Here is a 26,733-nt window from a genome sequence, read left to right on the forward strand (position 1 = left end):
TTCTTGTGACGTTTCACCTGTATCCGTGGCTGGCATCTTCAGAGGATCTGAAGGTGGTAATGCAAATGGAGTGTGGAATGTCCAGGATGGGAGAAAGAACTAATGTCTATTAATCAAGTATGAAGGATGCCATTAGCAAGCCTGATTTGCAAGTGTTTGAGTGAGATCTATCCAATGTTGTTGTTTATTCAGTCAGATGCTTCCAACTCTTTGTGACCCCATGGACCAATGGACACCACAGTTCCCTGGAGGCTGTCACCACCCCCAGCTCCTTCAAGGTCAAGCCAGTCACTTCAAGGATGTCATCCATCCATCTGATCCGCAGCTTGGGGGTCCTCCTGGACTCATCACTGTCACTTGATGGTCAGGTGTCAGTGGTGGCCGGGAGGGCCTTTGCACAGCTAAAGGTAGTGTGCCAACTGCGACCGTACCTCGAGAAGTCTGACTTGACCATGGTGGTCCATGCTCTGGTTACCTCAAGGATGGATTACTGTAACACACTCTACGTGGGGCTGCCCTTGAAGATGGTCCAGAAACTGCAGTTGGTACAACGGCCAGCAGCTAGGTTACTAACTGGAGCTGCTTACAGGGCGCAGTCAACCCCCCTGTTCAAGCAGCTCCACTGGCTGCCGATAATATTCCGGGCCCAATTCAAGGTGCAGATTATTACCTATAAAGCTCTAAATGGTTCGGGACCTGCCTATCTTCGTGACCGCATTGTCCCCTATGAACCCACCCAATCACTGAGATCTTCTGGGGAGGCCCTCCTCTCACTTCCACCCTCCTCACAACTGCGTTTGGTGGGGATGAGAGAGAGGGCCTTCTCGGCCGTGGCTCCCCGACTCTGGAACTCCCTTCCCATGGAGATTAGGATGGCTCCCTCTCTATCTTCCTTCAGGAAACAACTGAAGACTTGGATATTTCGGCAGGCCTTCGGAGATACAGTCATTAATTAATCAGCCCCAGAGGGTTTTTAATAATCTATCATGTATTTATTACATTCTTACCATTTATGTGTTTTAAATGTATTTTTTATCCTGTACTGTTGTTTACATTGATATATTGTATTACTGCTTTATCTTTTTTATATTGTGATTGTGTTGTGTTGCTTATATTTTGTTCTTTTGTTGCCCATGTAAGCCGCCCCGAGTCCCTGCGAGGAGATCGTGGTGGGGTATAAATAAAGTTCTTCTTCTTCTTCTTCTTCTTCTTCTTCTTCTTATTATTATTATTATTATTATTATTATTATTATTATTATTATTATTATTATCTTGTCCTAGGTTGACCCCTCTTCCTTTATCCTTCCATTTTCCCCAGCATAATTCTTTTCTCCAAGTTTTCCTGTCTTCCCATTATGTGGCCATCCAATTAGCATGTGAGTAAGTGAGAAAATTGCATAGTGAAGTGAGGGAATCTGCCTGGAAGTAGCCAGGTCTTTCTTCACTTTGAGTGTTTATTGACTGGAGACATCCTTTATTTGGGTGGTATTCACTGGCCCTGGATTGCTTGCTCCTTGGGGGTTTCCTGTGCCTGGCTGGTGTTCATTAGTTATTGTCCTAATTCTGGTGTTTCTCAATACTGGTAGCCAGATTTTGTTCATTATCATGGTTTCTTCCTTTCTGTTGAAATTGTCCATGTGCTTGTGGATTTCAATGGCTTCTCTGTGTAGTCTGACATACTGGTTGTCAGAGTGGTCCAAAATTTGTGTGTTTTCAAATAATATTCTGTGTGCAGCTTGGTTTATCATGTGCTCTGCTACTGCTGATTATTCTGGCTGAAGTAGTCTGTAGTGCCTTTCATGTTCTTAGATTCGTATCTGGGTGCTGCATTTGGTGGTCCCTATATGTACTTGGCCATAGCTGCATGGTATGCTATAGACTCCTGCAACAGTTAGAAGATCCCCCTTATCCTTTGCCAACCATAGTATTTGTTGAATTTTCTTAGTGGATCTGTAGATGGTTTGTAGGTTCTGTTTCTTCATCAGTTTCCCTATGTCAACCGTTCTCAACCTGTGGGTCCCCAGATGTTTTGGCTTTCAACTCCCAGAAATTCTAACAGCTGGTAAACTGGCTGGGATTTCTGGAAGTTGTAGGCCAAAACACCTGGGGACCCACAGGTTGAGAACCACTGCCCTATGTGGTCAGTGGTTCCCTTGAAGTATAGTAAGAACACCTCCCCTCACATACTCTCCGATCCAATATTCCCACTTTCAACATGACTCTACTCTATTGATGACTGTTAGCACCTATGGATAAGTCTGGCTTTACTAGGTCCTTTTAGCCAAGGTGGGCAAGGGGCAAGGGGCAAGGCAACAGTGCACCATCTGTGTGGAATGGTCTGATTCAAGCAAGTTGTTCAAATAATTAGGCCACAACAAATAAAGACCAAAACAAACAAAATTGATTCCAAGAGCACTGGACAATTCCCCAGACTCTGTAATGTTTGTGATGTCAGGTTGGGGGGAGAACTCAGTCAACAAACCCCTCCCTTCTGCATGCTGAATTTCATACTCAAATGGAGCCCTACTTGCAGTTGAAGTTCCAAAGTTTTCCATTCCAAAAAGAGTTACTTGACACATGTGTTTGAGTGTCAGAGTGGTAGAAAGCTAGCAAAAGGTTACAGCAGTGTGGTGTTGTATTGTCATAAGGTTGTGCTATCTTTTTATGTGGTTTACTGGATTATTAATTGTAACAATTTATTTTTGACTTCATGGAATCCAGAATCACATGTTTTCTGGGGGTGGTGACTCTGAAGCTATAGTAAAACAATTGACCAATGTTTCCAGGCTTGTATAATAATAAAAGTCCCAAATTGTGACCAGACTTTAAATACTGTGTGGTGTCTGAAGACTTTCTTGTAGCAGGAAGATAATTGCTAAAATATCTCATTGCGTCCTTTGAAAAGGAATGTAGTTAGAAATTACATCTCTAATCTCTGTTTTGCTCCTGCTGGAACCATGGATCAGATGGAGTAGGTTGCTGCTTCCAATAACAATCACTTATCTCAATAAAATTCTCACAAGTTTATACCTTCAATCCAAAATCACATGCCAAGTGCTTTTCTTTTCATTTCTGTGAGCCTGTGCCTGATAAAGACAGTACATATCATAATTAGATATGTCCCGATTAAAGGACACCACTATGCTAACACACAGAGCTAAACATCTGAAAATAGGACCTGACACTGGTGAAAAAAGCAGAGTACAATCTGCCATGTCAGAACTTTTTGGTTCAGCACTGACTTCAGCAAGGAACTTGTCATGTTTTTATCTGATCTGAGAGTCACCAAACTGCTTCATCATCATGTAAAGAAAGGGCAGGTAGAAGCTGGTGTGTGTGCATGTCTATAAAGACCTAAAGCAATTCTGCCACAGCTCAGTTTACTTGGGAATAAGGAAACTGACTTACCTGGCTTCAACTGAAATCCAGGAATGGAGAACCTTTGGCTCTCCTGGTATAGATTCCATCTCTCAGTTTCAACCAACATGACTATAGGTTCTAGTTTCAATCAGTCTCTGAAAGGCCAAAGATTCCTTCTCCCAAAATAAGTGACTGGTTCCTTCACTAAATGGAATTGAAAACACTGATACTGAAAAATCCACCAGCCATTTTTATTTGGACAGTCAGGAAAACCCCTTGTTCTAGTTGTCTATGCATGTGTGAGGGATGATGCACCCTTTCCCCTTTTATTCAATGGGTGTCCAATGCAAACAACCATCTCTAGCATATTCAGTGATGAGGAGTGATGGGAGTTATATTCAACAACATGTGGAGGGCCAAAAAAGATCCCACCCCTGTTTTGGCTTACGTGTTTTTACAAAATGCTGTACTTAACATTCTTATGAGATGAAATATGGCAAGCTTCTCTTCTTGACTGCAGGTCTATGCGTAAGGGCTTTTTTTTAAGCACTTAGCAATTATTGTGTAAGGTGCTTACAAGTAATACATCTTGCACTGCAGGACCCTTCAAATTGACCTCAGATTTTGCTTTAGGCAAAATTTGGTGGCAGCTCAGCTTGTCAGTACTGATGAGCAATTCCCATGCTACTTTTTTCGTAGGCCTTCTTTGAGCGTGGGCTTCCATTTGTGCAAAACAGTGTCACATCTAATGGTTTTAGTGATATGAAGCAAGCAACTCATTTGACACTTAAACCAAGTTTTGAAATCCAAAGTCTGGAAATAAAAGGCTGCTGCTTGTTCTCAAGGCTGTCATTGAGCTCGTTCGTACACAATGAGCATATTCTGCACCAGAAATACCTTGACAGGTGATAGCAGCTGGCACTACAATTACAATTAACACAGTGTCTTTATTAGATTTGACATTGACATGTGTATTAATAAATCTTGGACTGGGATAAGAAAATCGCTCAGCTGTACTTTAAAGGTTTAATTACATATGTGCATGCTTATGTGTGGTGCTTCTCACACCCACATTCAATTTTCTTTGTCTAATGTATCGTGTCACATTGGTGTTTTTCTCTCTCTCTTTTAAATAAAGCTGATGTTTATTTATAATGTACACCCCCCTCCCTACTAGGCCAGTAAACCAAGCTGGATTTATGTTTCAAAAAGACTGCTTACCAATGTGACATCTCACCTCAGGAGATTTTACTAATCTTTTAACATCTTTCAAGATTCCAACATGTGCCTTGACTCCTTTGCCAAACATTCTCCACATTTTGCATGCTTTGTTGGAAGTAATGCCATAGTCAATGCTCACTTGGAGGGTAGTCTTGCTTTTTGTTCATTCCCTTTCTTCAGCACACCATTTTATTTTCTCATCCATTGCTGCTAATGAAAAAAAGAAAATAATTACAGTATAAAGAGTAGATCCAGAGCTTGTGTAATTTCTCTACCCTTTGTCAGAGCTATGTTGCGGAGAAGGAGAATTTTGTATCTACCAGATCCAAGGAAGTCTCTATTACACTTTAGACACCGCTAAAACATTGTCTTGTTTTAAAGATGCCACCTTTGTGGGGGTCACAAAGTTGGAGCTGGATGGTGACAGAACCTTCTGTTATTTAAAGAGGTTTCTTTTTTCTTTGTCATTCTTTAATTAGGAACATCACATGTACAGACCTGGCCAAAGAAAGGCGAGGAGGAGAACACAGAGGAAGTTGATGGTGGGACTTCCCTCCTCCCTCTAGCACCTTCACTAGGGCTTCATTGGCCTCCACGCGTATCTGGGCCTCTGCCTTGGCAGATTCATCAGAACCAGTGGCCATCTCCGACAAGGCCTTCTCCAGGTTAGATTTGGCTGCCATCAGATCGAGTAGATCCAAGAGCGTAACTTAGGAGCTGGACGGAGGAGTCCATGTTCACTGTGATGGATCCACTGCTGATGAAGTACTTTGTGGAGGCCCTGTCCTCAGCAAAGATGGTCACCACACCAGGTCTCAGGACTTGCAGGGTCGAGACATGGGCGGCCAAGATGCAAAAAGCCCCATTGAGCATAGGGACATCCACCTTCTTCACGTGGGCCACATTGTAGAAAACCTGCAAGGGCGAGGTGATGGTGAAGGCCATCTAGGTCTGCGATGAAGGGGAGGTGGTGGCCTCTGTGTAGGACCGCATAGTGGGGGCAAGGAGGCCATGGAGGCGGAGGAGGCGGTGCCCAGCCCGGACCAGCATAGCGATGAAGGGCCTTTAGAGAGGTTTCCAATGATATGTGGACCTTCCTTTCTATCCACAGAAAAGATTATCTTCAATATATGACCTCCTAGGAAATCTTTCAAAGGTCTGCAGTACTGCATTCTTCGTTTCATTCATTTACACCAGAACTGTTCATGTGTCAGATATGAATTTGATCCGACTTACGAGGACTAATTTTGCACAGCCCTACTGGTTACTTCCAGTTGCAGAAAGGCTTCTTGTCCAATGCTACACAACCCTAGAGGTTTATAGTGATGTCTAATGCTCACTTAAAGGTTTTGTTTTGTTTTGTTTGCACTCTTTGCTTTCCTCTCTGTGAGTGATAAGAAGTTCTAGAAATAGTACTAGAGCCAATCTGCTTTTTTTGAGGAACGAGTTCTGGAGCTTGAATATCTTTGTAATAAATGATTTATTTGCAAAACTACAAATCTAACAGATGGTATGTATGAGCAGTAAACATTTACTGTGTTAGGCCTACACTGATGCTTAACTCAGTCTGCTATCCTAGAAACTATTTTTGGAGTTCATACAAATCTCTTATCTTCTCCCATCATATGCACAACTCCAGTGGATGTCTTTTTTCATTCATTTGTCATTTATGTTCTTTTGTAGTCAAATCAAAACATCCAGTCTTGTTTGTTTAGTCCTCCCGGCTCAGTTATGGGTTGTACTGCATATTTCTCCCTAACCAATGAAATAATGAGACAACACAACTGTGTGAGTTAAACTATGAGCAACCTTTATTAAATGTGTGAATTGTCAACCAGTTTAAGGGCATGAACTTGGTGTGCAATGAAACCAAGGTAGTGGCCATCCAAGACCTCATCAATCAAGGGTGAAACACCATGGACCCCAGCTGCAACCAACTGGTGACCATTCAGGGAAATGGATGAAGAATTCCATCCCAATTCCAGAGGATATTAAGACCAGAACTCTCTCTGCTCAAAGCCACTACTGTTCACCCTCACCTCGATTCTTTTAACCACAGATGAAGTCTCCCATTCATGGCCTAAACCACAAAGGGGTGCCTTAGATGCACACAGTTATGTAATCTATCCCCATTTTTTCACATGATTCCTATTTAAAACCCATCCTCCCAATTTGCCATGGATTAAACAGTGTGGGGTAGGCAAACCTCCTTCCCAGAACATTGGGGGGGATTCCTACCCAGCTCGGTTGGCAACCTTTAAAGTACACTGTTAAAGGGTGGACGGGTGGGTCAGTGTCAAAATCAGGAATGGAGAGAAGGATGGGGAACATGACTATGCTGGCCCTGGACAGGACTATTATATATCTCTCCCTTTGCTGGGAGGGAGCAAAGTCCCTTCCTGCCCTCATGCTGAGGGGAGAGGGAGCAATTAATTTGAATAGAATAATTATAAGATGTTGAAAGCCATTAGTTTCTGTTATCCACCACAGAGTATAGAGCAGTACAACTTCTCAGAAATACCATTTTCCCTTGATCCTAAATGTCATAGAAGGGTGATGAAAAGTTTGTCTTTGGGTGTGCTTTGTCATTCAATTTATATGGCTGTTCCTCAAAAAAAAAGAAAGAAAAAAAGCCAAGCAAAATAAGAAAAGATAAGCATGCAAATGTGTGTTTTATGAGAGAGATTGTAAAATTGTGATTACAAAACACATAGCTAATGTGATGCTCTCTCATTGCATATCACCTAAGACTTTATCACATGAGGCAGGCAAACTGACATTGCAGCTGAATTGTCACTTTTGGTGATAATTCTTTTTGCACGATGATGTATGCATCCTGCTGCCAGTCTGTTTCCTCCCCATCAATATCTTCCAGTCCTTCAACATTCCTATCACCTACCTTGGGTCACTTCCACCTCTGTGCCAGCAGGACAATAGTAAAGTTACATCAGGGGACAGGATGCTCCTCCTTTCTTCCTCTCTCCCCTTCCTACATTTCACAAGCTGGTTGTTTTCTTTTTCTATATTTTACATTTATATTGGTTATTTTTCAAATGGTGGACTTGTGCAATTATGCAAGCAATAATTTGAAAAATAAGGAACAGCAGGAGTACAGGAAGATGGCAAGTCGATGCAATTGTGCTAACGAAGAGAGGCTTGATATCAAATGTGTTCAACCTGTTACATAATACGTAATGCATATCAATTATAACACAACTGTACTGGAATAGCAAACTTGTGCAATAAAGTCATTAGAAAGTATGATAGAAGGGAATGTTGCTTCTTACAGACATGCATCTTACACCAGTGTCGGCAATTGAAATGGCTTAGTATGGTCTCCTGGAAACTATTCCTTTGTTATATAATGACTTTTGAGAAGAGGTGGAATATGTTATTCTTTATTTAAAGCCAGTATGAAGAACTGTAATCCTGCACGTAACATGTGAGGTAAGGAAACAACGTAATAGGAACGTCTTTATTTTTATTGCTACATTTAAAAAGAAAATTAAGTTCTGTGATCTTTTCAGAATCTACCTGTGTACTAGGCTTGATCGATCCATGAAAAATTTGATTCTAAACTCGTTTCAATACTAGAGGGGGCAGTTTTTTCGTTTTTGTTGCTAATAACGAATTTGGCCCCCAAAATTTTTCGAAATTAATGAAAATTCGTTATTTTCTAAATTAATTCGTTAATGGCGGACGCGCATGCGCGGTGGCCCAAAAACAGCCCGAAGGGGGGGACTTAGGGGGCTCTCCCGCCCTCATTTTTTGAGTGATCTTCTTCAAACTTGGTACAGTGGTAGAACACATTTAACACTGATAGCTCACCAAAATGTGGAACGTTTCCCTTATCCTCTGATTTTTGGCAAATTTTCATAGCTTTTATAATAAACCTTTTTTTAATAATTGCAGTAATCTGTTCCTGGTTTGAAAGTCTTATTTCCTGTTAAATTGGGTTGTCTTTACTGTGAAAGTCATTGTTCTACTTCAGAAACTTTGTTTTTGTGGCTGAAACTTTGTTAAATTGGTGTGTGTGTGATATATATTGTGTATATATATATATATAGTCCCTGCTTGTGTGTGTGTGTGTGTGTGTGTGTGTGTGTAGGTAAAGGTAAAGGTATCCCTTGACGTTAAGTTCAGTCATGTCTGACTCTGGGGGTTGGTGCTCATCTCCATTTCTAAGCCCAAGAGCCAGTGTTGTCCATAGACACCTCCAAGGTCATGTGGCCGGCATGACTACATGGAGTGCCATTACCTTCCCAGAAACACCCAGAAAATGGGAATTCCAGACAGGAAACAATCAGGGCCAGCTAATACCTCCCAACAAAGGATTCCCCCAGGTAGGAAGCAGCCAGGCTTTGAAGCTGCAAGGCTATTCAATGCTAATCAAGGTGACCAATTGCAACATTCACACTTGCCTCCCACAGACAAGAGTTCTTTCTCCCACCCTGGACCTTCCACAGATATATAAACCCCACTTGCCTAGCTTCGCATAGACGTCAAAACCTCTATGTCTGCCACAGATGTGGGTGAAACGTCAGGAGAGAATGCTTCTGGCACATGGCCATAGAGCCCGGAATACATACCACAACAGTGTGATCCCGGCCATGAAAGCTTTCGACAACACAACCACAGTATCCATTCAAGTTCATGTAGCGTAGTATGGAATGGAGACCTGTATTGGGGGGAGGGAGGGTGCGAATCTGGGCCCCTGGGAGCAGCCGAGGACGGGCCTGGCCCACACCCCCTCGCATCCCGGGCCTCTTCCTTCCTCTTCCTTTTGTTATTTAAACTATATATTGTGAAATTATGGTGTGTTTTTTTTCATGCGTGTTCTGTGTTCAAGATAGGGAGACCAAAGAGGAAAAGCAAGGGAGGGACGGAGGCCCCAACACTTCCGGCTCCCATGCGAACTCCCCCTTGTGTGCCTTGGAGGGTGGAGCATGCGCACTGGCTCTCCCTTTCTCTATGGCTCTTTTCAGGTCGCTTGGGAACCCGAAGTGCCTCCTCCCTTTGCCTTTGTGTCCAAGAAGGAGAGAAGGACGTTGCAAGGTTTGCATTGAGGGTGTTTCTCTGGTGGGTTTGGCTTGGAAGGGGGCTCATTAAGGCCCAATTAATTAATGCACTGAGCTGAGGCGAGGCGGCGGCGGCGGCGGCCATTTCCCCCCTCCGTCTTCCTCCTCCTCCTCGGCCTCCTTCCCCCTCGCCCCCTCCCATTGGCTGAGCCTCCCATTGGCTGAGGGGCAAAAGGAAAGGAGTTTGGGTGCTTTGCAAAAGCTTTTTTTTCTTTTCGAAAAAAACGAAGAAATAAGAAAAAACGGCCTCTCGCGATTCGAAACTGCGATATCCAGACGTGTGGACAACCAAGGTTCGATATTGCTTCAAAACAATCGAAAAAAACGAATCAATAACGGTAAACGGGGAAAACGAATTATTTGAGCAAGCCTACTGTGTACTCCAATTTTCTCTCATTGCTCTCATTCCCACATATTAGCTCATGAAAACATCTAACATTTTCTCCTTTGACTAGTCATATTAAGTCATGTTAATTAATATATAGCATTGATTCACTTTATTTTTTATATCTATAGGCTAACTCAGGGTTACATTTTTCAAGGCAGCTTATAAAATTTTAAAACCATTGATAATTACATAGGAACATATGAAACCTTTTTAGATCCAGTTGTTATTACGCTGTTATTTTTTGGGTTTGATTTGAAAATGTATTTATTTGTGCAAGCTGTGAGGGTGTATGAAAAGGTTTTAATGTATCTTTTATTGATGCCTTTTTATTTTATTAAATAGCTTTGATTTTAGAATTATTATTTAAATAGTGTTTATATGTAGTTGCTATATGCAAAGGCTTTTAGCTATCTTGGGCTGCTTTTGTGGAATTATGGTAGTTAAATAAAAAAGTTGAAATAACATTTAAAATTTGTATTTAATGAACAAATGCTGTTGGACACTGTCAGAAAGAAAAGCCATATTTTGTGCTCCCCATGTCTTTCTGCTGGAAATACATTAGAACCAATATAGCATTCAACTATTAAGTCTTTACGACTTAAAATTCACTTCTATACATTAATCAATAAAAAAAATGACAACTCATTGTGATGTCATTAGGGTGAAGTGAAAAGTTAGGATTCCTCATGGATTAACTTGTGCTTACTGTTACTAAATCTACTCTAGAAAAAAAATAAAAACTTCTTGTTCTTGCAATGCATTTTGGGGAACTGGTAAGCAAATTATCCCTGCATTGTCCAGGAAGAAACATACATACAGAGCAATAGGATTAAACAGTAGATTATACAGTCAATTCTCAGTTAACTGGCACTCAAACAATCAGAACTCTTAAGCAATGGGCAAAAAAAATAATCAAATAAATAATACTTTAAATAAAAATGAATATAAAATCATTTTATTGGAAATGTAAGTGCATGTTAAACCCATGCTTTGAGCACCACGTTATTGAAATTCATTAAGTTGAAAAGTTTATTGACTGCCATTTAAATAAAACTGGATACTGCATTCACAGAGCTATTTTTATAATATAGTAAAACTACTACATTAAGTTTGTCTTTATTTGCTTTTAACTACTGTATTTCAATATTAATATCAAGTCAAAACAGGGTTTAGGATATGTTATAGTATAAGGGATAGTATTAGTTAGGGCTATTTTGAATAGTAATTCTCAAGCAACCAGAAACTACATTTATCCAGCATCTACTAATAATATATAAATAATAATAAATAAAACTTTATTTATATACCGCCCTATCTCCCGGATGGGACTCCGGGTGGTTTCCAATCATAAAAACAACACAAACATTACATAGCAACATAAAAGCACATGATTAAGCAAAGTAAAATAATACAATTATAGCAATAAATAACACTTACATGACCTGATCAAGGGGACGGGAACCATAAACCCAATATATTAAAATGTATCATTTTAGGCTAGAGAAATCTTGTGCAATATATTCAGGCCCAGAAATCGGCGGTATTCCAATGTAATTACTCAAAAACCTGCTGACACCACCAGGTCTTCAGTTCCTTACGGAAGTTGGATAATGTAGGGGATTGCCTGATCTCTTTTGGCAGTGCATTCCAGAGCCGGGGGGCACTGCCGAGAAGGCTCGTTCCCTCGTCCCCACCAGCCGCACTTGCGACGGTGGTGGGAGCACAAGAAGAGCCTCCCCGGATGATCTCAAGGTCCACATTGGCTCATAGGAGGAGATGCGATCATGGAGATAAATACTAATCCCTATAGAGGCTGGTTAACTGAGAGCTATTATATATCATACATTTGCAACTAGAAATTTTCAGCACACTAGCTTTATTTTGACCTCATCAGACAGGCAAAATTGCCCATCATATGACATATCCTCTTCACTTATGGCATGGAGTGTGCCGGCTTGCATCCTATAACGTAGATCTATTTCTGATGGGGCTCAGTGGTGCAAGTGAAGAGGGAGTGTTGTAAGCCATGGCAGTAGCAACACAGGAGGCTTCCTGTGCTCCATAGGCAACAACAGGGGAAGCTGAGCGATAGATGCTCCCCCCAGTCCATGGGATGGGGTGAGAGGAATGCTGGGCAATGTGGGATGCAGGACGTGTTCCCCATGCCCCTTCTGGGCCCCACTGGATTCGTCATGATGTATGGAGAATCCTGGTCTTAATGTGATGAGGTCCTTAATGCCTCGCAGTAGAAAGCAACCAACAGTCTTGTTTCATCTTAAAGACTAAGATGTTTTGTTTTTCTAAAACATGGGCTGTAAGTGGAATTGTGAGGTGAGAGGGTTATACCACAATTCCAAAAATGTCACTATCTCTTAAAGTTGGAGGGGGTATAAACACTTCTCCTGATGAACACCATGAAGATGACTGCTTCACACTCTTAACTGTATCAGGGAATAAGAAGTATTTGTTGAATCAGAACCCTAACTCTCAGAGGCAGGAAATTAGATTTACATCTCCCTATCTTTGCATGCTGAAATGTGGATGAGCAAGTGAGCATATAAATGCATTCATATATTATGGATGTGCATGCATCTATCTATAGCCCCTATGCCTTAAAAGTGACCCACTCTTATGCTAAAAGATGCTACAGCAAAAGTTGTCACAGTGGACTTTATGACCTGCATCTGCTATTCCACTACAGTTATGTTAATTGCTGATAGTGGATATATACTAAGTTGAGCACTTTCAATATCATCCTTGGTCCTGCATTTGCAATATAGTATACCCTGGTAACCCCCGCTCTCCACACTATTTCTGTTACTTTTTTTTTTTTTTACAAAATTAGAGCAATTTTAAGCACAATTTAAACAAAGGCAAATACAAATAGAAAACATTAATAAAAAGGAAAAACAGCCGGCTTGGAAATAGCAATGGTGGAGGAGGAGGCGAACCCCACTCCCTGATGGGCTGGACATTAGCACAGCAGGTTAATTACCAAGCTGCAATAAATCTTGCCAACCGGAAGTTGAGAGTTCAAAGCCTGGGTCAGGGTGAGCTCCTGATCTTTAGCCCAGCTTCTGCCTATCTAGCAGTTTAGAGTTAAATGTGAGTAGATAAATAGGAACCTCGTTAAAGTGGGGAGGTTTTTAGGCTTGGCGTTTTGATCAGAAAAAAAGAGAAAGTTTACAAACAAAGAAAGCTCTTTGGAAGAGAGATGGAGCGACAGCACCCCAGATGGCTGGAACAGAGCACAGCCTCCAAAGATGTTGAAAAATTGGAAGGCCTATTTATACCTCTATCTGTTGTCTGTCTTGTCATTGTATAATCAGCATTAAATGTTTGCCATATATGTGTTCTGTGATCCGCCCTGAGTCCTTCAGGGTAAGAAGGGCAGGATATAAATACTGTAAATAAATAAATGAATAAATAAATATCACTTTACTACCATCATGCCAGAACAGAAGCAGAAGAGATCTATTGCAGAAAAGTCTCAACAGGCAGAGCTCACAGGGAAACCCTGAGCGATCAAGCAGCAGCCTCTCTGTGCTCAACGTGTTCCCAAATAGAAAATGAAAGTAGCCACAATCAGCAGCCATGTGGTCTGTTTTGGATGAAAAAAACGTGGCAGCGGAGCCTTTGCCACTACAGGCATCCGAATAAGCCGAAGACAGTTTTGTAAAACAGATTCAGGCACAACCCTTCTGATAACTGTCTAGCTGCAATGCTGGCTGGCTTGCTTCCCTCATGCAATAAAGCCCTCTGACAAATGCCATATTCTGCTGAGTTCTTCTGAGCTGAATAAACTTTCAGATCATTAACTACTTAAGCCTTTATGTGGAAAATGGATAAATTTATAGCCATTTATTGCATCTAGCTGCTGAAACTATTGTTCATATAGTAGGTTAGAGGATTTGCACTTAATATGGAGACAATGAGCCAAGGTAGTGTGCTTTGTCTTGAAAGAAGAAGTAAGCACTTTTAAAAGAATTTACTGGTCAATCTGGCACCGTTTTATTAAGCATATAGCCTAATTTTTGTCAGGAAATCTTTAGAAATGTGGGAGATTAAAAATGATTAGGGAAGGAGTGCTGTGTTTTATTTCATTTATATAGACAATAAAATTTTTAAATTGTGTTGTCGAAGGCTTCCATGGCCGGAATCACTGGTTGTTGTGAGTTTTCGGGGCTGTATGGCCATGTTCCAGAAGCATTTTCTCCTGATGTTTCACCTACATCTATGGCAGATAGCTTTTCCTAATACTGGAAAAAGTTTTTTTTTTTTTAAAAAAAAAAGGTAAAAGCTAAGATATTGTCTTTTCCCTTCTGCCCTTCTTTTCTCCTAGCCATAAAACCACACCACTTTTTCCTTTAGCACTTGCTCAACTCTTTTCCCCTCACAAACTGGGAACAGGAAATGCAAGACTGAGACAAGGTGCTCCTGAAAACAATCTCTTCAAATCCTTTCTTCGTTTAGAGTGTCAGCTACGGAAATACAAAAGAACTTGGCAAGAAGGAAATTAAAATTTGCTGATAATTATATTAAGAAAAGATGTCATTCCAAGGATTGCCAGTATAAGTCACATTCTTTAAACTTACAAACAAACCCAGCAATACTAAAAAGAACTACTGTGCTGGAATGAACAATGCATTTCAGTTCATTGCTGTCAAATCAAAATATATGTAAACTGTTGTTGGGCAACATAATCTCTTGGGTACTCCAGCACTGCTTTTGTTGCTCTCACAACTGTTTTTGTGACCCTTCCCACCATTTCAGACACTATGAATTGCCTTTTTTTCTGACAAAGAGGAAAAGTGGAGGAGGGGAGGAATTACCATAATAGGCTCTCCTGGAAACTTGCTTTTGGAGAAAAGCTCTCCTAGACAGTAATTCACTATCCCTTGCCAGTGTTCTGGTCACAGCATTCTGGATCCATTGTCATTTTTAAACAATTACTATCAAGGACAATTTCCCAGAAGTATTTGTCATGATAGGTAAAGGTTTTCCCCTGACATTAAGTCCAGTCATGTCTGACTCTGGGGTTGGTGCTCATCTCCATTTCTAAGCCAAAGAGCCGGCGTTGTCCGTAGACACCTTCAAGGTCATGTGGCCAGCATGACTGCATGGGCCTCTGTTACCTTCCCACTGGAGCGGTACCTATTGATCTACTCACATTGGCATGTTTTCGAACTGCTAGGTTGGCAGAAGCTGGAGCTAACAATGGGGCACTCATTCCGCTCCCGAGATTTGAACCTGGGACCTTTCGGTCTGCAAGTTCAGCAGCTCAGTGCTTTAACACACTTCGCCACCCAGAATATTGTGGTTCAATGATAGTCCATGTCTAAAATTAACATGTATCATATATGATACTAGCTGTGCCCGGCCACACATTGCTGTGGCTGTAGGAATGTTTTGTTGGGCAGAGAATTGGCCATCTGGAAGGATGTTGCCTGGGGGACATTGCTCGGATGTTTTGATGTTTTTTACCATCCTTGTGGGAGGGTTTTCTCATGTCCCTGCATGGAGGTGGAGGTGATAGCAGGAGCTTATCTGCAGTCTTCTCAGGTTGGATTCATGAGAAGAGGAAGCTAACCTTCAAGTCATAAGGGTTTAACCCATTACACCACCGGGGGGTTCCATAGGGCCAGCTTATATGTCCCAACAAAGGATTTCCCCAGGTAGGCGTTGAAGCTGTAAGGCTATTCAATGGTAATCAAGGTAAACAATTATATCATTGAAGACAAAAGTGGTTTCCTCCACCCTGGACATTATTGCACATATGCATAAACCCCTACTTGCCTAGTTTCCAATAGACCTCATAACCTCTGGATACCTGACATAGATGTGGGCGAAATGTGAGGAGAGAATCATAGGGCCAGGTTCCATCTCCCCACAAAGGATTTCCCAGGCAGGATGCAGCCAGGGTTTGAAGCTGTAAGGGTATTCAATGCTAATCAAGTGGACCAATTACAACATTCAAGACAAAAGTCCTTTCCTCCACCCTGGACATTATTGCACATATATATAAATCCCAGTAGCATAGTTTCCAACACACTTCACAACCTCTGGATACCTGACATAGATGTTGGCGAAACGTAAGGAGAGAATGCTTCTTGAACATGGCCAGGCAGCCTGGGAAATTCACCCCAAACCAGAGCTAGGAAAATTTGACAAGAGGAGAAAAGAAGGTTCAGAAGTGGGAAGGAGTGAAGAAGGAAGGAGGGAAAGGAAAGGAAAGAGGAAGAAGGAAGAGCAAGAAAGAGAGGGAAGGAAGGAAGGAGTTTGAAGGGAAAGGAGGAAGGAGGAACGAAGAGGGTGAGAAGGAAGGTCAGAGTTTGAGAGGGAGGGAGGGAGGGAAAGAAGGAAGAAAGTGAAGGAAGGGAATGAATAAAAGAAGGAAGGGAGGGAAGGAAGGAAAAGAGGGGGAAAAGGGAAGGGAGGAAGAAAGTTAAGGGAGGGAAAGAAAGAAGGAAGGAAAGTTCTGAAAGAGTCAAAGAGAGAAGGTGAAGGAAGGGAGAGAAAGAAAGAAAGAAAGAAAAGAAAGAAAGAAAGAAAGAAAGAAAGAAAGAAAGAAAGGAGGAGAGGGGAGGGAGGGAGGGGAGGGCAGGGGATGCCTCTCGGGCTACGTGTCTGCTGGGGGTTCAGGCGGCGCAGAAAGGAGGGCCAGCTGGCCAGGGGTGCCTCCCCTCCCCCTCCCTTCCCTTCTACCTTCTTTTTGGAGTCGCGGGGATGGGGTCTTCTCTGCAGCGGAGGAAGTGGCGGCCGGCCTGGACTGCCTTCCCTCCCCTTGTTCCTTTCTTTCCAAGCCGTGGGAAAGATGGCGGTGGTGCCGGCGGCGGGCAAAGCTAAGTGTGTGGGTGAGGGCTATGTGTGTGTGCGTGCGGGAAGGGTTGAAAGGATTATGTGTTGGCGCATGCGCATATGGCCAGTTGTGGTTTTTGGCCCTTTTTGGCGTTCTGATTGTGGTTTTTGTTTAATTGTGTTGTCTTGACCTTGAGATGGGGATTTTGGGGGTTTTTTTGCCAGTTTTTGAGGTTGGGGTGTGTGTCGTTATGCTGTTTAGTGCGTCACCGCGATGTCAGAACTCATTTATATATATAGATGAATGGATGCAGTTATGTTACCTCTGGCAAGTTGGAATTTGTCTGACAAGTTTGTCTAACTCTGGAGGAGTCCAAACTCTGTCTAACCAGTCATGGATGGACAAGCCTTGTAAGTTCTTCCATAGCCTTGCTATTTCTATCCTTGCTACGAACAGCAAAGCATATATAAGATTTTTCTAACTGCCATTACATTTCTATCAACATATTCTTATGGGAATTCTTCTCTCTTGAGATCTTCTACTTTGGTTCTTGAACTTGGTTGTTTTAAAAGGACACTGATTAAGCCAGATATTGAAGTTCCTTATCAAAGTCCTGAACCAACAGCTGCTGTCTTACACAATGTTTGCAATATATCGTCTATTGATGAACATCCCTGTATGGCCTTTGGATAATTAATGTGTTAGATTCCTTTAGGCCTTCATTGGAGACTAGATGTTTCCCCCCCCCCTCCTTGTTCTTTCTGCATATGCTTCATAGATATTTTCCCCCTTCATAGCAACCCTACTGAGGGAAATGGATATAAACACTTTGAATGTCAAATTCATTTCATTACAAAAATACTTGAAAAGGCTCATTAGTGAGAAACAAAACAGAAACACCCACATCCATTTTGCTTATCTGTGTCATCAGTGACAGTTAGGAAAGACAAATATGCTTCCCTTCTATTACTGCCATCACTGATGCAGTAAAGCTTAAAGGGAAGAGGGAAAATGCAAATAAAACTTGTGAACGTATTGATATCTTTAACTACAATTCCAGATGAATGTACATTCTACAGTGAATAATGTCAGGAAATACTTTGAACAGCACTTACCTCTCTCCCATTTCTTTTAGTGACACTTTTGAGTACTAAAATAAAATAACATTTGTTGCTTTATTAATACAGGAAACAATGCCATATGCTTCTGTACAACTTCAAGGCAGGCAGATGGAGTTTGTGTCTATATTTGTCTTGAACCGGGCTTTAAATATATCTGGGTTAGTGCTATGCAAGTGTTGATACCTGATTGGCTTGCTTATAGTCTTTATGTATTCAAATAATGTAATTCAGTATTACCTATGTGGAAGTCAGGAACTTCTGTTGCACCATTGGAAGGGAATAGGTCATCATCTGTCTTTCCAGTTACTTCTCTGCATATAAAGAGTAGGAAATGATCCTAGTAATCTCCTGATTGGGACGTTCTTGGGAAAATTACCTAGCATCACTTGGAATGTTAGAAAGATATGTTTTACAGTAACCATACATCACTATTATGAAAGAGATAGAGTCTCGCTTATCCAACCTTCACTTATCCAACATTCTGTATTATCCAACGCAGTCTGCCTTTTAGTCGTCAATGTCTTTGTAGTCAATGCTTTCAACATATTGCAATGCTGTGGTGCTAAATTCAGTAAATACAATAATTACTACATAACGTTACCATGTATTGAACTGCTTTTTCTGTTGATTTGTTGTAAAACGTGATGTTTTGGAGCGTAATTTGTAAAATTATAATGTAATTTGATGTTTAAAATACTTTTCCTTAATGCCACCTTATTAGCCAACATTTTTGCTTATCCAACGTTCTGCCGACCAGTTTATGTTGGATAAGCGAGACTCTACTGTAATTTCCATTTGGTTCTTGTATGAATCCTTTTTTGTAATCAAAGTATGCCTAGCTCTGCAAAATATCCACACAATCAACTTGCCCAAGGGGTAAGGACCTCATCACATGAATGAGGTTCCATGGGGAGATTCACCATCTTCTCTGGTGAATTGGTGGCCCAGTGGGGCAATCCTGGTGCCCCATGCTATGCATCACCCACAGCAATGCTTCCCTATCCCATGTGGGGAAGTGTCATGGTGCAACTTCCCCCTGTGCTGGTCCTATGGTTCCCAACAGAATATGGGAAGCATCTCGTGTTCTGCAGAAAGCATCCTACCATTCTATCAGGACTCTTCCTCCAAGGAGCCCTGCCCGACATTTCCGTACGCTGTGTGATGGCATCCGGTAGGCTCAGAGAGGGAAGCATCCTGGCAGCATGCTAGGATGCTAAATCCAACTCATATGATGAGATGGTAAATCACTGAAGCATAGTCTTCAAGGTAATGGGAGTACTTTTCTGATTCATGTGACTTTCTGAAAAATGATGCATCTGTCGCACCTCAGGTTAGCTTCACCTTGCTAAAGACACCAAGCCACACACAGGAAGTAGTCTTTTGTAGTTTATTTAGAAAATAAGCAAAAGATAGTTCATAAAAGGGTAAAAGATCAGTTCCACAAGATAGATACAAAACCAAGGCTGTAAGCAATAAGTCCATAGAAATATAGAGCATAAAACAAGGTCCTTTTCATAGAAGCCAAAAGACCCAGCACACAGAGTATATCCACGAGATATTACAGGAAAGCAAACTTGGCACAGGAAAGCAGACTTGCTTCTAGATCAAGCGATGGAGTTGCATTGACAGAGAGCTCTCCTCGAACAAACTGTTTTAAAAGCTTGACATAAAGACATTTCTTTACCCTTTGACCTCTCGTTTATTAACTATGCGAAGACTTCTCCACAACCCTCTGAATTCCAGTCTTGTAGCCCAATCGCGATCCTCAGAGTCAAGGCCACTGAGCTCGTTAGTGGAGCTATCCTCCCTTTCTGCTCCCTGCACCTGAAATCCGTCATTAGAAACATCAGAAACAACATCATCATTTCTTCCCATGGGAACAACTTCCAGCTCATCATTTCCCACAGCATCAGAGTCATCTTCAAATTCATCCTGAATCTGATGAATCCCATTATTATGCATATATAACCCATAATTCTCATCAGCATCGCACAAAGGCACATCAGAATCACACAAAAGCAAAGGCTGAGTCACAACAGCATCTTTTGCTTCTATTAAATTTGCTTACAGTCTTTAAAGCCAATTCTTACACAGCATTACTCTGAGATGGTTCCAGAATTACACTCTCAGTCAGGAAATAGATGTTGAATTCTTTTCTCTTTTTTTGGGATAAGTACAGAAATAAGAGATTCCTCTACGCCTTTGATGAGCCTAATGTACCAAAAGCAGCCTTTGCTTGGGAAACTGGTTCTTTTAAATTATTTGGAGCAAACAAGTGTCCCAGCTTTAGAAATACCAAAATAAAAGTTCAATAGTCACCAGATCTAGTTTCAATCACTATTCATGGAACATTTGTTAAGACATTTATTACAATGCAATCAAGGGCATCAAGAGGCCTCAAGCACACTCCATTCATTCAATATACTTGACACACTTTGACACTTCTCTGTAGGTGATCAGCGCTGCAGCAAGAGTAATGGGAGACAAGTTGCAGCTGTTTGGAAGACACCTTAGTTGTGGAAAGTCTCTTCTACTTTTTGTTATTTGTATAGCAAGCCATCTGGTAATCAGTAATCACTTATCTTTTCAACCCCTTACACTGTTCCCAACAGTGAGTCGTCAGGAAATAGTGAGTTCTCTGGAACAGTGAGCTCTCTCTGAAAGCCAGCAGATTCAAATATTTCCTCACTTTTTGCATCAAAAGAGAATGACTTTGTTTTTTTACCACAATTTTATCACATTTTCCATTTTAGTAGGTATTTTCAGCCTCTATAGGGTCTTTGAGAAGAATCCATGCATTTACAACAATAAAACTCTAACATGTTTTACTTAGCTTATGCACAATCCCCCCCCCCCCAGGAATCACAATGTATTATATGTAATCAAAAGGCAGTCCAGAGTCATACATAGTAGTCAGTCCTAACAAGGCTGAATCATAAGAGTAGTCCAGAATTTTTTCCAATAACTTCAATGCCAAGCAATCTCACCAACACAGAAACTGTTATCCAAAATGTAGTCCATTTGCCAAAGTTCTATCAAGTGTTCAACAACAGTGGTTCCAGTTGCTCTATGTTTGCCCTTGACTCATATGCTGATGAAAGCCCACTTCATCTTCATCCTCATCACAAGGCCTGACACAACCTGCCTTGATGTGGAGGCTATCAATGTGGTACATTGAGTTCACTTAGTCCCACTTTTACTCATGGCTCTTTTGCATTATCTAGGACAGTGGTTGCAACCCTTGGTCCTTCAGGTGTTTTGGACTTCAGCTCCCACAATTTCTAACAGCTAAGATGGCTGGGATTTCTGTGAGTTGAAGTCTAAAACACATGAAGAACCAGAAGTTGGGAACCAGTGTTTAGGACATTTTGCAGCATGAAGGAAAGCACAATATGGTGTTCCTCTCCTCCTTTATGTCAACACTGTCATGGGTTACTACCCTTCACAGTAGAAGACAGAAACCTGGGTTAATGGTGCGCCATGTGGTACACATATATTTCTATGCTCTAAGAGAGTAGAAGGAGGAAGAAACGGGGAAGGCTTTACTACAAAAGATATTTGCTTCACTCTACTTAATGATACAGTACTTTGGTGTGTACAGAAAAGTTGCAAGGTATGATTTTACACTGCCTGTTCTGTGAGGCAATCTTGACTTTGCTTATAGGATTGAGATGTGAAATCCTCCCAGCCTAACATTTCCTTCAACTTAATGTAAAGACATTCAATATAGGAACTTTATAGCATGTTGATATCTGGAAATGGTCCCGAAATTATTTAATGAAATGCTTTTGACACCAGTGTCTTTTATTTTTAAAACTTAATGACTTTTTGGTAGGGTTATGGACCTTATGTTAAGTATTTAGAAGAATCTTCAAGGGAGTGCTAAATTACTGCCACTTGCAGAGATCTAGCCATCTTTTTCATAGTTACTGTACAACAGAACTGCATATAAAATAATGTGCATACATCAGTCCAGTGGAGAATTAAGAGCAAAGATCTATCCATGGTCCTGTGTGAAACATTTTCTTAGTACTATTACATTGGCTGGTTTTAATTAGAGATGCTAAACTATAGTTGTATTTCAAACCAAAATAAGCAGATCAGATACTTTCTAAGGGTGCTTCCAGACAATTTATTGGGGGTGAAATGGGTTAAAATAATCCATTTTTGCCCATGTTGCTGTCCCCACAAGCATCCAAAAGAATCAGGCTTTCCTGTGGGTTGTCCTCATGTCCCCGTGGTAACTACTGTGCTGGCATGAGGCCACCCCAACTCCCCCCCCAAGCCTCAAAAAAATAAAATAAAAACGTATTGGTCTGCTGTGCCTCTCCTCAGGCAGGCCTCCTGGCCCATAGAAATGATGCGCCAGGAGGCGCGCGGGGGGGGGGGGGGGACACACACAATTTCTCTCATTTTATGGACAAGGAGGTCTGCCAGAGAGGAGACATAATGGCCTGGTAAGTCATCCAGATGGCTCACGTAAAAAGTCCGACAGGACCTGCATTTTGGCCCTTGGAAGGGCCCTAAGAGCTCTTTTGAACTACATACCTATAGTGTTTTAATGGCCATGACAATATCCTATGGTTCACAGTTTAGGGAGGGAGACTCAGACTTCTGAGACAAAGTGCTTCATTAAGAGTTTGTGGCTTTTTTGTCTAAACTAGAAAAGACCAGCGAGGTCATCTTCAAACAATTAGCTGAACTAGTGTATCTTGTATGTAAGTTGTATGAGAAAATACAACTTTCTATACAGAAAACTGAAACCTTAAGTTAGAGTCCTTCATCGTGGTCCCAGTTAAAAGTTATCAGTTGTATCCCTGAAAATGTAAAAATTAACAAGAGTCCTGTATCCTGCGCAAACTAGGATGGGCCATGATTCCTGGTCAAATGTACAGAAAACAACAAAATTGGCCATATATTTTGTGTATTGGGAAAATTCAACTTGTTGTGTTCATTTTTTGCTTTCAATGGTTTGTTGTCATTCATAATCAGCTTAAATATTCTTTACAACCAGGCAAGCCTATTAGGTCTTATTCTGTTCCCACTTGCTAATGAGAATAATTGGTCTTTATCATCCTCCTTTATGGCACTGTCCTGTGAATTTGTAGATGGGTCATATCACCCTTTAGTTCTCTTGTCTCTAGACAGAACATATTACCCTTTCCTCAAATACTGTATTTTCCCAAACCTTTTTTCATTTTCTCCTTACTGTCCTCTGAACCTACTCCAATTTGTGTGTCCTTTCAAACATATTTTGCCCCCAACTGAATGTAGCCATCCAGTTGAAGTATAATCGGTGTCAAAAAGAGCAAAATAATTACCTTGCTTGTTTTGCATGCTGCACTCAGATTAATACCCCTTGCTGTAATATTTCCTGCATTTATACACAGTGTAGCCATGCTGAATTGTATGCCGTTGTGTTGTTTACTATAATCCTATTCTTTATAGTATTAGTCATATGGCATTATGATATCATTCCCGACCTCGAAGACTAAACTGCTGTGTTCACTATCTGTCTACTCAGCATCTCTGTAACAGCATTTCTCTGATCAGATAAAGTTCTGAAAGCATGTTCAAAATACTTCCATATATTTCTGAGAAATGCTACATGGCTGGAATAAATGAAATTAAATGTACCTGTGCAAAGCTTACTAGAATCCGTCCTTACTTGACATTTTTTCTGCACCTTGGCCCAGATCTTTGGATCCAACTCATGATTTTAACATTTTATTTTATATATTGACCTTTTATGACTGTTTTTATTGATGTTGATGTTTTATTGTTGGTTGATTTGCTTGTTGTTTTTGTTTTGATTTTGCGCTGTTGTTTCCGGGCATGGCCCCATGTAAGCCGCCCCGAGTCCCTTTGGGGAGATGGGGCGGGGTATAAGAATTATTATTATTATTATTATTATTATTATTATTATTATTACTACTACTACTACTACTACTACTAGAATTTCCTGTTCAGGATCAACCTGACCTTGAGATCTCTAGGCCAAAATTTGAGATCTTGGGACAGCCCCTAGTAATGTCATTTACGTGTTGTGCATTAAGTACCAACCACACTTATTCATAGCTTGTCATTCAAACACACATACAAAAAATAATATTCCTGTTAGGAAGGTAAAACAAATGTTACTTATCCCAACCCACATCTATTTAGGGGGATGGGATAAGGAACCTTTAATTTAGTTTATTTGCATATAGGACAGCAAAGCAGAGAGTGAGTTCTGGTGGTACAACTGGGAAGGAAGCTAACTCAGTAAATGCATCGAACATCTACAGTCTGTTGCAATCATGTGTCAGTTAAGCCTAGCAAATTGTTGCAGGGTGCTACTGATGCTAGCTGAGCTGGAGATGTGTGCATAGTCCTTTCCTGTTAGCTGATTCCCCACAGCCTCTCACAAAACTCAACAATTCATATCCTTGTCTCCCTCTTGAAGATGGTCCACGAAAACTGGAGGCATCAGCACTGCCTTTTCCAATAGACAGAGCAAATTCCCAAAATCCAATGGCAAATGGAGTGTGAGTTCCAGCAAATTTCTTGCTGCTAGGATTGCAGCACCATCTTATTTCTCATTTCTGTGTATGATTCTGAAAGGTGAACAGTGAGGAAAGCTGATAGGAAGAAAATCAATGAATTTGAAATGCTGGAGAAGAGTTCTGCGGATATCGTGAACTTGCTAAAAAGAGAAATAAATGGGTCCTGGAACAAATCAAGTCTAAACACCCCTTAGAAACCAAGATGAATAAATGGAAGCTGTTGTGCTTTCATGACGTAACACATTAGAAAAAAACAAAACAATAATACTTTGTAATGTAGAAGATAGTAGGAAAAGAGAATGGATATATTCCCTTTTTCCCTTTAAAAACCTTGTCTGAAGAGGTCCCAGGTCTGTATGATCTGAGCAGAACTGTTGACTTGGAAGTTTCTCATTCATAGAGTTACTATAACTCAAAATCAACTTGATGGCAGTTAACAACAAAGTGTTGTCACATTCTGGCCTCTCAGCAGAGGGCAGAGGGCCACGTACTAGGGCCATGAACTTTCCTGTTTGTGGTGGTAATAGTACAGAATAACTTCCTCCTTCCTTTTCTCCTCATTTTTTTCATCTACAAGCATTTCTAATAGTATTTCAATTACTATCATAAATTTTTCCATCATTGATAGCAAACTGATAGCAAAATGTTGAATAAATAAAGACAAATCTACAAACTACATCATTTTCTCTTGTACTTTTCCTTATCTCGAACCTGCTGCTTTTGCCCATGACACTCTCCGGCTGTACCTCCCACCCTCTTTTCTCCTTCTCCTTCTTCTAGCCTTACCTTATGCTTTGACAATGTGTTTCACTTGCTCAATAGCTGCACTTCACTTGCTCCCCCCCCTCAACTTCACCATGTCTTCTCCTGTGCTTCTTACACCTTCCTATATCAATTCTGCCTTGCTTCCTTGCCTCACCTACTGCCTCGAATCCCCCTCTTGCACCATCCATCTCTCTCTCTCTCTCTCTCTCTCTCTCTCTCTCTCTCTCTCTTCCTTGAAACTTGCTGCAGCTTCTGTGTCTCATCTCATGTTTTTCTTCATCAAGTGCTCAAGTAAAGAGAATGTTAACTCAGTATAAATGTTCAGAGAATTTAAGTGATAGAATTGAAGTACAGACAACTCTTAAAGAAGGTGGGAGGGAAAGAAAACAGGAATTTTGAGCCGGTGTCTGGACCATGAGGCCAGAAGAGGAGGAGGAGGCTTGCCTCCCAGCTGCAGAATCTGATCCCATAGTTTAAGAGCAGCCTGACATAACTAAGAATGCTACTGCTGAGCAGCTGATTGTGGGCAGAATGAGGATTTTCAGGGAAGAACAGGACTTAAAGCTCCCTGACCGATTACAACTCAGGGTGGATGTGATTCAGTTCCACAGTTCAAAGCGGTTGGCCCAAAAGAAGAATGACCAGCTGTAGGGCTTTTGTAGTGGCAGCATAAAAGCTGGGCATTTGCAACAGTATCTTGTTGGAAGCAGTAGTTGTGGTGACTGTTCCAGTTGGTGATCTTGACTCTTGGACCTTGAATTTTGTGTAGTGGACAAATGGTGAGCTTTTTGTGTATTTGACCTTGGATTGGACTCTTGCATTACTCTCTGGGTCTGCTACTCTGTTTAGACTGCCTGTGTGAATGACCCTGGATTTCATGCATTGCGTAGTTGGTGAGCCTTTTATGTTTTTGACCCTTGGGCTGGACTCTTGGAATTCCCTTTATGTGCGTACTGTCTCTGTGATGACCTTGGATTGCCACCAACCATTCTTGTAAGCAATGGCTGTAGCTCCTTGACAGCAGGTTAGTTTGGCTGTGCCATATGTAGGAATAAATAGGAATTTAATAAAAATTGGAATCATGGAATGAATGTGATTCAGTTGTTAATAAAGTAGTCTGACGTATGTCACACTCATTAGGTTTGCAAACTAGTATTGGTGTCCGGAGATGTAAATGCTTATGATTGCTCAAACTGTGATCTCTCTCTCGTTCCCCGGATCCCATACTAAAGCACCTAAGAGCAGGACATCCAGCTCCTGTGAATGTGATAGGTACATTCCCATTGGGAATGTTATTTGATTTAGCCTATCTTTAATGGCAAAAGAAGACTATCTTCTTCCTCCCCTATCCTCCTCCTTAAAAAGTCAATATTAAACAACACTACAGTCTTTTCCTGCTTGTCTGAATGCCCTATAAGGACAATTCATTTTTGGGAAAAACAAGCTAGCTACCCAC

The 26,733-nt window shown here is 41.2% G+C and overlaps 1 pseudogene; it reads right to left on the minus strand.

Annotated features, from left to right (window-relative positions):
• Window positions 1-5,045: 5,045 nt before the first annotated feature.
• Window positions 5,046-5,526, minus strand: LOC100555199 (ATP synthase subunit delta, mitochondrial-like; annotated as a pseudogene).
• Window positions 5,527-26,733: the final 21,207 nt, after the last annotated feature.

The sequence above is a fragment of the Anolis carolinensis genome, chromosome 3, assembly GCF_035594765.1.
Source record: "Anolis carolinensis isolate JA03-04 chromosome 3, rAnoCar3.1.pri, whole genome shotgun sequence".
Classification (NCBI taxonomy): domain Eukaryota; kingdom Metazoa; phylum Chordata; class Lepidosauria; order Squamata; family Dactyloidae; genus Anolis; species Anolis carolinensis.